The sequence below is a fragment of the Grammomys surdaster genome, unplaced genomic scaffold, assembly GCF_004785775.1.
Source record: "Grammomys surdaster isolate TR1022 unplaced genomic scaffold, NIH_TR_1.0 243, whole genome shotgun sequence".
In the NCBI taxonomy this organism is placed as follows: Eukaryota; Metazoa; Chordata; class Mammalia; order Rodentia; family Muridae; genus Grammomys; species Grammomys surdaster.
In genome coordinates, this window is record NW_021604688.1 from 4,197,234 (window position 1) to 4,209,173 (window position 11,940).

Here is an 11,940-nt window from a genome sequence, read left to right on the forward strand (position 1 = left end):
TTAACTGCTAGATGTGGACACAGGATCCTAAATTCAGAGCCTCTATATGACAAATAAATGTTCTCAACTTCTGAGCCATCTCTTCAGCACAAGAGATGATATTTTTATTTGCTGCTCTAACACTAAATTTTAACTCCGACTCACACTAGAAATTCTGAGTTTCTGAGTTAGGCAACCTAGAATTTAAGTTAGATGACCTGTAATTTAAATAAAAATATGAAGAGAGAAAGTTATCATTTTCTGTTTCCACCTACTGCTCATGTGGGAATGTTGCCTTTCAGTGCCCTGTAGGCTGAAGCATACCAAAGAATTGGATTGATGACTGTAATTCACAGTGACTTGGGAGGCAGCTGCTTTCAGGTTCAAGAGTGAAGAGAATTGTCTGCATTCCATTCTGTACATGCTGGGTGTGCCACAGGGACCAGAAGTCAGTAATACAAAATATGGATGTACCCGTCCATTAGACATTGATATTTAATCACTGTCCCTGAGATGCAGCTGAAGCAGGGTCACTTCTTAGTGGAAGAAGAATGGAAAACACTAAACCCATCTTAGAATCGGTATATCATCCAAAGTAGAATTCTTATTAAAGCTATGAATCTCAGTCAAAGTAAGCCACCTGTGAGATACTTCAACACAGTGACTCTGTGAATGTTGCCTGGTCTCCTTCTGAGTCTGCTGCAATCAGAGGTGACCAGGGACCAAAGCAGAGACAATCATGCAAAGTACTTAGCCTAAGAGTGACATGGAGAAATAGGACCCCAAGAAGTCATTAGTGACTCTTCATCGTCAGCTAAACTCATGCACCTGTATGAAATTTGTGATCATGTATATATGTGTGTGTGTATGTATGTATGTATGCATGTATATATATACATATATATATTCGTTATACAGAAAATTCAAGGGTGTGTTGTAAGCCTCTATTTATTTCCTCATGCCATGATTTGCAGCAGTATTTTTAATAAGGTCAGAGTTAATATTTTACCATACAGCTAATTTCCAAATACATGAAAATTATTAGTGTATCATAATACCAATTTTTCAAAACATAATTATAGCATGTACTTTAAGAAAACAAAAAAAAAGCAAGCAAAGTCATTCAACTCTAATGACACGTTTAATTCCCATAATGCCAGAGTGTGTGTACCTAGAATGTACTACAGGGCAGGGATGGTCCACGCTGACAGACACAAGGCACATATTGCCATATGAGGAGTTATCTTCTACTAATAAATCTTAAGAACCGATGAGCAAGACAATTCAAATTAGAGGAAAGAAAATTTATAGTTAGACAGTTTTCAATGTGGATTCAAAATCAAAGGGCATCTGAAGTCAGGCCGGAAAGTTCAAATCACTGTGGTAGGCATTTTAGATAACCAGGTGAAAGAAAGTTGAAGAGGAAAGTAAAGGCACTGATTGGCACTGGGGCAGAGGGCTCCTAGCATCCTCTGGGGTCCTTGCTTCCCTTCCCTTTCTGTCTCCACTATTTTAGACACCGTCTGGGGCTCTCTTCACTTGCTTGCTTTAATCTCATTACATGGATCGCAGAGTTTCAGGTTTCTGCTGCTCCAATCTTAGGGCACCTAGAATAATATCAGCTGTGGGCAGGGAGAAGAAAGGGATGCTGGAAATGAAGTGGAGAAGAATGTTGGAAAAAAGATACTGACGGAGACGTACATAGTGTAGCTGGGTCACTCCCAGGGCAAGGCTCCGGGGACCTTAGACACTGGATCCTCCTATCTCATAATTCTAATCTGTAAATTCTCTCAGCCAGAAAAATCTTTGGAAAACATTCATGTTTCAGAAACACTAACTATTTACTATTGATATGTGATTAGATTATTCTACATTTTAATAACCATATGGATTATTAAATAACTTTAGGCTCCCTTTGATATCATCAGCTTCTGTGGTATATCTATTTAAAACTGCTGGAGTTTATGCTCTCAGAGAACATGTTATTCTGAGACATCTGACCTCGCCATAATTTCCTTGGCTTTAGTTGAAATTATGATGGTGCAATATTCTAGAAAATTGCCTATTCAGAAAACAGAAGAATTCATGTTCTCTCATTTCTCATTCTTAATCAACTGAAAATAAAAGGCTATATTAAGAACTTGTGGTCGTTGCTAACCAGCTGTTTCATCCTGGATGGTGACTTCATGCCTCCAGGCCTAGCCATCTTCCTCTGCCAAAGATCTTCTAGAATAAAAGTTTATTTGTCTTGGGATAAATGAAAGCTGAATATAGTGTATTCCAAGTTGTTAATAGTCTAGGAGGGTTTGTAAGGGGCTGTATATTCTAGAACTTCCACCCAGGCCTCTGTTTCTGTAATAAGCATGGTAGTGTAAATGATTCACTACAGGTATGTGTTTTCATTGCAGATAAATAGGATTTACAACCCCCTGGAAGCACTTGAGAAGTCTTCAAATGCCACGATTAGCTGCTATTTCAATGAAAATAAAATAGATGGTTCTGGAAAGTCCATGCTGTTTCTTCATTGAATTTTAGGTGAGTGCTAAACACAAAGACATTAATCTAATCATCCAAAATGTCTTTTTCATCTTTGTATAAAAATGGGGTTAAAGAGTATCAGTAGATTTCATTAAGTGGTGTATGTTCAGGGAGTTCCTATTGAAGGCTTCATTTCTTCACTTTTGCTTTCTTCCTATTAACAGAAACTATCTGACTGAATTTATGCAGAGATGGCTTATGTTGGGAACAAAAACCCATGATACTTTATTCTAAAAGTTATCTAAAATGTTTAAATATAGGAAATATATTTAATATCGGAGTATTAAGTCAGGATGAGGTAGCAGATAACCAGGTCATAATGACACAAACTGAAAGGAAGGTGGATGGTGGTTAGAGTGTCTTACTAGCAAGTCAATGTGTGAGAGAAATAATTTCGGAAGCTCCCTGTTGGGGTATTTTATAATGTCTGAATTAGAATTATGGAGCAATTAAGGTCAAGTACAGTGCTACGTGCAATGAAACACAAATATACACATGCACACACACCAAAGGTTTGTTTTGCCTAACTATAAAATAAATAAACAAATCAATGTTAGATTATCAAATGTGATTACCCTTCAATGCTACAAAAAAAAACAGTGATAGCAAGTTAGTTATATAGAGTTTTCCTGAAATGTGTTGTTGTTACTCTTCATCAGGACAGAGGAATATCAGGAGGTTGAGTGGTGGTCATATTGAGAATTCCCACTTCATCCTAAGACCACCTTTCAAAGTAGTATTATTTGTTTTACTCTTTACTTTAAAGAATGGCCATGTCCAGAACATCAGAATAGTGTTGTGTTCAGTTCTTAACTAAGCAAGGCAACTGACAGAGCAGCTACCATTGTTCAAGTCTAATCTAATAGGCACCATGCTTCCTTTCCACATTGAAAGTTATGCAAATGGAGACTGTTTAATCAATTTAAAGTAGTGAGGATACAATATAAGTTCAAATGTCCTTGTAACATGTCTGAAAACAACTTTGGTTAAAATTCAGATTCAGATTCATCACCTACTCTAAGTAATTGAGATAAAAGATCAAAATTTTATGTGTGCTGAAATGGCTGCTTTTAGACACCAAGCTACCCTTTATTTTGACTAATTTCAGAATGAAAACGAGATTCTCTCATAGTCTTATTAAGTGTGTATAAATTTTCTTTAATGGGGTTGATTGTAGAACTCAAACAGTGATTTCCTTTATTTTCAAGAGATTTGTTTGCTGTAATTCCCAAGAGCTAAACAGAGTACATTTCAAAAATCTTAGTAAATCATTTTGCCTCATGTAGCCATTATTCTAGAAAAGAAAATGAGAACTGTGTTTCTGGGCTCCTTATTCTGCTGTTGTGTCTGTCCGTGTCCATCTATCTCTGCAGGGCCATTACTGGTTTTATCCAGTGCTATCTACAATGGGGACTGATGCCCCTTGGGCCATATTTTATTCATCATCACCTCCAGCTTCCCCAAGTGATGCTAAATTCTGATGTACCGCCTCTTCCTTTGTCCTTAAGAAATCTAAATGTCACTGCCTATGGCTTCTTACTACTACTATGTACCATGATGTTGCTTCATTTTTCCCAGCTGTGGTAGTTTGAATGAGAATGGCCCCATAAGCTCATGTATTTGAATGTTTAATCTCTAGTTGTTGGGACTTGCTGGGAAGGATTAGGAAGTGTGGCTTTGTTGGAGGAGGTGTGTCACTGTCACATGAGGCAAGCTTGACAGTTTCAAGGTCCTACCCCATCCCAGTTGCTCTCTTGGCCTCTTGGTTGTCTTAACATGTCAGTTCTTAGCTATTGCCCCAGCAACATGTCTGCCTGCTGTCATGTTTGCTACCATGATCATAAACTCTAACCTTCTGGAACCATGAGATCCGAAATTATATTCTTTCCTTTGTAAATTCTCTTGATCATGATATCTCTGCACTGCAATAGAAAATAGCTAAGACACCAGATTCGTTTCCCAAATCTTCCCTCCTTTGTGCACTATTTCACTGGATTGCAATCTCTTTTAAATACTTTTTCTTTCTTTTTGGCTAAGTTACAACTATTCCATCTATGTTCTGTAAGGAGAGATATTTAGAAATGCCGCAGCATAGACAGTCTATCTCTGGCCACCATGTTCTGCTCTAGAGACAGCCAAATGCCGTGTGTACCACAGCTAGAAGCGGTCAGAGGCCATGCACACCACAACTAGACCCACGAGACACCAGCATGGTGGCTGGCTCTGCCAATGCACCACACTGTCCCCACAAAGCTCGACTGAGCCCCAGACAATATCTGCCATACTTGTGGTACCCGGTAGAAAAAAAGACTCTTAATGCTTACAGATTATCATTGGATTTATATATTTGGAAATGTTCAATTAACAAGATGCCCACATAATTAGAATAGTTACCCAATATCTAACCTTAGATATAAGTTACTACCCAGGACTGCTCTCGACCCATCTATCTTCCTCCATGGTCGAGAGCCTCCTTTCTTTCTCCTCCCCTTCCTCTTTCCTTCTCTCCTCCCAACTCCTCACTCCACCTACTTCTCATACTGCCCAATCACTGAGCTTTATTGCAAATGTAGTGGGGAAGATATCCCACTACAATATTTTGTTAATTTTTTATAAATTTAAGAGAGATAACTTGCTTCTCCCCCAAGAAAACAAATGATTCCCAGGAAATAAGGGTATACTTAGTTGGTTTTTTTTTCTCTTAACTTTCGCTTGCTTTATATTAAGACATTGAGATATTTTAAAGACACAAAATGACAGCAATAGCATGGACCTCTATCAATACTCACAAGGTGCTTGCTATCAATCAAATCAAGACATAGAAGATCACCAATATCCTGAGAAAAACAACTCTTCCAGTCTGCTTTCTCAGCAGAAACTAAATCCTAGTTTGCATCGCTGCTGGCCAGTGTTGTTTGTTCATCAATAGAATCATACATTGTGTCCTGTAGTAATAAATCATTCCTTTTAAAATGAAAATAATTGCTATTTTAGAGCAATTTATGTTTTCCATCAAACCACGGAAGAAGGAACAAGCTTTTCCTATATCCTGTCTACCCCATCACATGTGTGACCTCCCCAGGTATCAACACTCACCATCCTAGTAAGATGTTTATTACAAACAATCACTGGGAAGAGAGGGTGGCTAATACTGGGGTATAAGGTGAATATATAAATAAATTAATTAAAAATTAATCTATCTACACTAACCACCTCAGATCATTCTGTGCACTAGTGAACGTTCTAACTTTTTGACAGGAACGTAGGACATGATCCACCATTGCTGGATTACTTAGTTTCATTGCCCTAAAAATCTTCCTTGCATACCAGACCCACTGGTACATCCAGTAGATCCAGAGTTTTGCAGTTTGGGGATTGTCATGTTAGAATCATAAGGTGTACAGCCTTTTCGGACTGCCCTGCTTCACTCAGTGATAGACATCTATGTTTCTCACTGTCTTTTCATCCCCTGTTTCCGTTTCAGCCTGAATCATACTCCACAGCTGAGATGGACCACATAGTAGTGTCTACTCACAATTACAAATAAAACCAACATAAACCTCTATGTGCAAGCTTTTGTGTGATTGTGGCATTTCATTTAATTTGGGTAGATACCAAGGAACAAGATGGAGGACTGCAGAAGCATGTGTTTAGCATAGTAAGAGACTGTTACCATTTTGCATCTCTACAAGCAATCAGCGGATACCCTGCTGCTTCCTTCTCTCAAGAGCATTTGTTAATGTCACTGTTTGGAATCTTGGTCATTCCAATGAGTGGGTAGCTTTGGTTTTAATTAGCAGCTCTCTGACATGGAATATCCTTGCATGTGCCCACTTGCAGTCTGTATGGTGTCTTTCATGAGACTGTCATTTGGATCTCTAAACCACTTTTGAATTGGATTGTTTGTATTCTTATTTTTCTGTCTTATAAATTATTCGTACATTTTGTATCTCTTACAGATTCTTTCTAAGCTGAGTTTCATCTTGTCTTGAAAAATGGAGTTGTAGAAACAATGAAAAACAACTTACTGTGTCTAAAAACCATATTCCTAGCTATACAATATTGCATGAATTTGCTACTATTAAAAAGAAATGTTGCCACCTTTCTCATTCTCCACTCCAAACTAATTTGGAAAGATTGTTTTAAATTCTTAAGAATACTCTAAATAAGATTTTATTTACTTAATGTTAGGTTATCATATGCACCATCATATTTGACATAGGAACATCATTGTGGGGCACAGACTCATCTAGAATTACAGTTTCATGATTGCTTATTCATAGATCTTTTTCACCTTAAAATTTTTTTTTATGATCTGAACATTTCACCTTTCCTATAATAAATATTGAATATGTCGAAAATCAAAGTGGTCAGGAGGCCAGTGTCTGTGTTACTTAAAAGAAAACCTTTGCTCTGTCTGTACCAGTTTAGCCCCTCTCACAGGCTTTTCTAGTGTTAAAGCATCTGCTCACTCGATCATTTCAGTGCCTAACTTTGTTTGTTAAATGGATGGGCCCTGCGGTTCTCATTTCCTTCTCATTTATTTATGTAGTCATTTTCTTTTCTGTCTTATCTCAGAGGCTATCACAACTGCCCATCTCTCCATTTTAATGTACTGTGGTTATCCTCGAGAGGACACACTGTCCCTTCTACCAATATTTTTCATCTATTCAACCAACGATAATGTTGACTCTGAACTCTCTAATTTAGAATCCTTTCAGACAATGTCATCATGGACAGAACAGAAGTGCTTGGACCCTCTTGTACTCCTGGAGCTGAAAGGCTCGGGGCTGAGTAGCTTTATAGCTTAAAAGGCAGTACATAACCAATATTCCCAAAATAAATATTTTCTTTAGTTTGGTACCATACTGAAAATTGTATGAATTACAAGCAGTTATCTTCAGAATATAGAAATGTGATTTTTATATAATTATTTTTTAAAAAAAATCAACTGAGAAAGAAAACATGTTCACTAATAAAATATGCTACATAGTATATAAGTCTAAAGAATTGCCAGGAGGACAAAGCTTGGGTAATGGTGTAGATACTTGACTTTGGAATGATTGGTACTCATACATGAGAGAAGGCTACAAAAATGTTCTTGCTGACTTCATCAAGTTCCCTAGAGTAGGAAACACCCATCAACAAAGATCACTTGGGCCAACCAGATGACACTGATGTCATTGAATAAGAGGAGTAGGGAAGATAAAGATGTTAGCTTTTAGACTGAAGAACAAATTTTGATGTAAATTTGAAACCACTATTTCCAAAAACAGATTTGGGAAATGTTCTAACAATGATACAGTCTGTAGTGTAATGATGTTGATCAAAAGTATGATCTTTGGGTGGGAGGTAACATTGAACATAGAAGTCATCCTTTATCTAAATTAGTAATGCTACAAACTACCATAGTAGGTAGCACACAATGGGTAGTTTCTGGATAAGTACCTGATGACTGGCAAAGATGATCAAGTAGTACTGGACAGTACATGTTGTATATTCAATTTTATCCTTAAATCACCTCATATTATAGGCACTCTTGTCTCCTTTGCTAAATTTGAGAATACTGGGTCCCAGAAAGACTTAATAACTGAGACAGGTTTCAGTAAGTTGGATGTGAACACTCAAAACCCAGACATTCTGGCTTCTAAGTCTATGGACTTTGTACATTCCACTTCCTCTTCTGTGATATAACCCACATATAGTTTTAAACCACAGAAGCAGCGTGTTTATGATTTTCAGATGATATCATTTACACTAATACCAAGAAATTACTCCTACATCAAGATTTTATGATTAAGCACAAATTCCCCTTTTGATGACTTTTCTCCTCTTTTCTTTTAAAACTACCAATGTGCATTCATTTTCTAATGTACATTTGGGTCTAATAATTTAATTCTTCTGTGTTTTACTTTTAAGTTAGTATTTCAGAAACATCATTGCTGCTTTTATTCCATTTAAAAATGTGAAATTTTGACCAAGTAATTGAACTTCTGTGCCTAAACAGAAGCATTCATTCATTTTAGGAGCTAGGAAATCAAATCCATGAAACAACAGAACATCACTCCTGATACATAATTAATAGCTAATAAATAGTAGATGACATGATCCAGTCACCCTTACTGACTGCTGACTTGCACCTCATGGACACTCTCATCTGCTCCATCAGCCACAGTCTATGTCCTGTGTCCTTAGAATTCCATTATGTGAGCACAAAACTTTTGCAGGAGTCCTGACTTTGTTCCCTAATGGATGATCATTGCTTGGACAAGATCATCTTCTTTCCTAGACTGTACTCTTCATGGGTTTGCTTTTACATACATGGGTTCTTTTGACCAGACTCTACTCTCATCAACACTTTTCTCAAAATGTCCTTTCACCTAAATGTCCCTTCAGCAACATCATGATCCTATAGAGCTGTGGCTGCCACTCTTTCACAGAGACTATTGATGAACCCTCATGGGCCATTATTACATCATCGTTGACAGTCTTACCTACAATTTACAAGCCTCTAGGGCCATCATTAGCAGATCTGAGCCTAGTGTAGACCTCAGAAAGAAAAGCAACCTTCTTTAAGTTATTCACAGAATTGTATTCTAATTTTTCATATTATCTGTCTTTCTTCTCTGTATTTCATAAAAGATAAATGCCCCAGTTCCTGTGACATTCCTATGTGAAGTTCAATGTGAATCTTGCTTTCTAGTTTATTGGATATGAACTTGTGTGTTCCCAAAGTAGTCAATTAAAAAGCTCCACTAAAGGAAGAGGAGGGCTCCAATCTGTGAAGGAGACCTCCCAGACTGTGCCCATCTGCCAAGACCAAAGCAGATGTTCCATGCACCTCATGACTTTTAATTTTCATAATGATCCTTTCAATTATCTGCTGTTGTTTTAGCTGTTTCAATGTAATAACTTAGGGTCTAGTCAATTGGGTAACTTACCAAGGACATACTTCTGATAAAGATTTCTATAGCAAACTCTCACTGTAAGTCAGCTTTCCCATTGGGTCTTATAAAAAGAATAAGCATGATTGGCTACTCTTGTGGAGAACCCAGGTTCAATTCCCAGCACCAACATAGAGGCTTACAGTCTGTTATTCCAGTTCTGGCCCTCTTCTGGCCTCAGTGAGCACCAGTCACCCACATGATGCACAGAAATGTATGCAGGCAAAATCCTCATACACACAAAATAAAAATAAATGAGTCTTAAATGAACATATAAATGTGCTCAGAATTTCAAATTGTCTCAAGTGAATGAAGCATGTGTGTGGTACAATTCTCAGTTATGGGGATTTCAAACAATTAACAACGAGCTACTGATTTGACTGCTTTCAGATGACTCAGATTAATAGTTGCAGAATCTTTCTCAGTTTATTTGCATAAATGAGTAGGATGGCTCTCTCTCTCTCTCTTTTTTTTTCTATAAAAATGTTATCCCATGTCTTCTTAGTATGTAAGCAACCTCGGAGTCACATGGCTTTTGTTCTAAAGTTGAAATTCATCGAAGGGTTGTAACATCTATAAAGGGTCCATTTGGAGGAGAACAGCATCAGCCCAGTCAACACAAGGTCACATTCTTCTCGTCCAGACAGAGCAAATGGCCTTCTCATGAGCTCAGCAAATGAGGCTGTGTTTTATCCTGCAACACATTTAACTGTATTTAGTTCATGGAATGCTGATGTATCCTCTACATGTAAGACACAATGTGACATCCCTTGAGTCCCTGGTACAGTCTCACCATCCTTGTACTCTCCTTTCCCAGGAAAGCATTCTCAGCAAAGGTTTTCTGACATTACGTATAATGTTTAAAACACCCTAGTACAAAAGCTTTTCCATCCACTCCTGCATTCTACTGCCTTCTCTTGTGTTACATGAATAAGGTACTTACAAATGAGAACATAAATCTTCCTGTAACTCAGCTCTGCATAGGAACTCTTCCTTATTGTAGGAAGGACTTCTACATCCTCTAGTTCCAAGGCTAGTGTGTATGACCATAACCTGCAAGCATGGAGGGATCCTGAAGGATATGAAGGCCCTCAGATTTTGATGTTCTTAATGTCAGCCTAGACAGCTCATGATTGCCTCCTCATGAAAATACGAAGAATCCTTTCATACCTATACCCAGAGGTATGCTTATTGTATACTATCTGCAGTAATCTATGGCTGCCAGGTAACTGGTGCAGGTATATCAGGGTCAGCAATGCATCCGTGGATAACTCAAACACTGACATCCTTTATATCCAAGTGACCTTAGCCTTACATCTACACTCAGCCATGCCAAGTGTTTGTAACAGCAGGAGAAGCAGTAGCTTCTTCAGGAGTAGCTCATCAAATTATGAAAATGAGACCACTCACCATAATGTCTTATGATCTGGTAGAGATTTTGAGAATAGCCACAGTAGTAAAGTGACTGCATTCTACCCTGTCTAAATGCTTTGTATTAAAAATCTGCTGCTTTCAAAGGCAATGTGGAACCAAGGAAAACCTGAGGGAGAAAGGTGATTTACCAAAGGAGCAGCTGTACACATCTAAGAGTGGTGGTGGGGTTAAGAGAAAGCCATGGCCATTGTCCTCTATCTGAGATATTTAGTCCAGAAAGATGACAGCTGTCAAAGCCCCAGGAGGAAATATCACCTCCTCTTTAGATGTTTTACATTGTAAAGATTGAGAGTGTTATAATTTTATGGAAACAATAACAAATCTACTTTTGAGCTGAAACTAAATGGCCATTCATTTTCTAGAGGGAAAATAATCAAAGAAATCTCAGCCCAGGGATATAATTCGACCCTTAGTCCTCCCATGACCTTAAGAGGTTTCCCTTCCCCAGCAGGATGGAAACAGGGATGGGGAGATTGGAAGAGAAGCCAAATCTTCACATCTTGGAGACATTATATAACTGCTCCATATTGTGTGAATGTTCCTGCTCAGATGTGAACAAGAATTCTTGACCCCAGATAGGTCACACACAACAAAACAGGCTTCCTCTCCAGTCTACCGGAGTGAAGCAGCAAGTTTACCAGGATTGTTTATGGGAGAATGAGGATTACTTAAAAGGATTGTGCTTCTCCGAAAACCTACCCAAGCATAAACAACAACTCGTGAAAGCAGCATCTCTGGCCCACCTTGCACAACTTCCAGATGTCTCAATAGTTCAGGAGTCCCCTCCTAGCAGCAATTGTCACAGCATGTATATAACCTTAGAGAGGGGCTTCGCAAGTCTTAAAACTTCACCAAGCTTATGGGATTTGTTTGCTTCATGAATCTAATGAATCTCCCTCCTGTCTATAGGAAAGAATGATTTGATTTTGAAATAATTATACAACTTTGCCTATTCATAACAAAATTATTTGTGTGAAATCTGATACAGAGAGAGAGAGAGAGAGAGAGAGAGAGAGAGAGAGAGAGAGAGAGAGAGAGAGAGAGA

The 11,940-nt window shown here is 38.0% G+C and overlaps 1 protein-coding gene across 8 annotated transcripts in view; it reads left to right on the forward strand.

Annotated features, from left to right (window-relative positions):
- Dtna (dystrobrevin alpha) overlaps nucleotides 1-11,940 on the forward strand; it is a 339,379-nt gene that overhangs the window by 154,969 nt on the left and 172,470 nt on the right. For all 8 annotated transcript variants that reach the window (XM_028774821.1, XM_028774829.1, XM_028774818.1 and 5 more), the window contains exon 2: nucleotides 2,388-2,514. The gene's annotated coding sequence lies outside the window, so the exon portion shown is untranslated. The remainder of the gene's footprint in view (nucleotides 1-2,387; nucleotides 2,515-11,940) is intronic.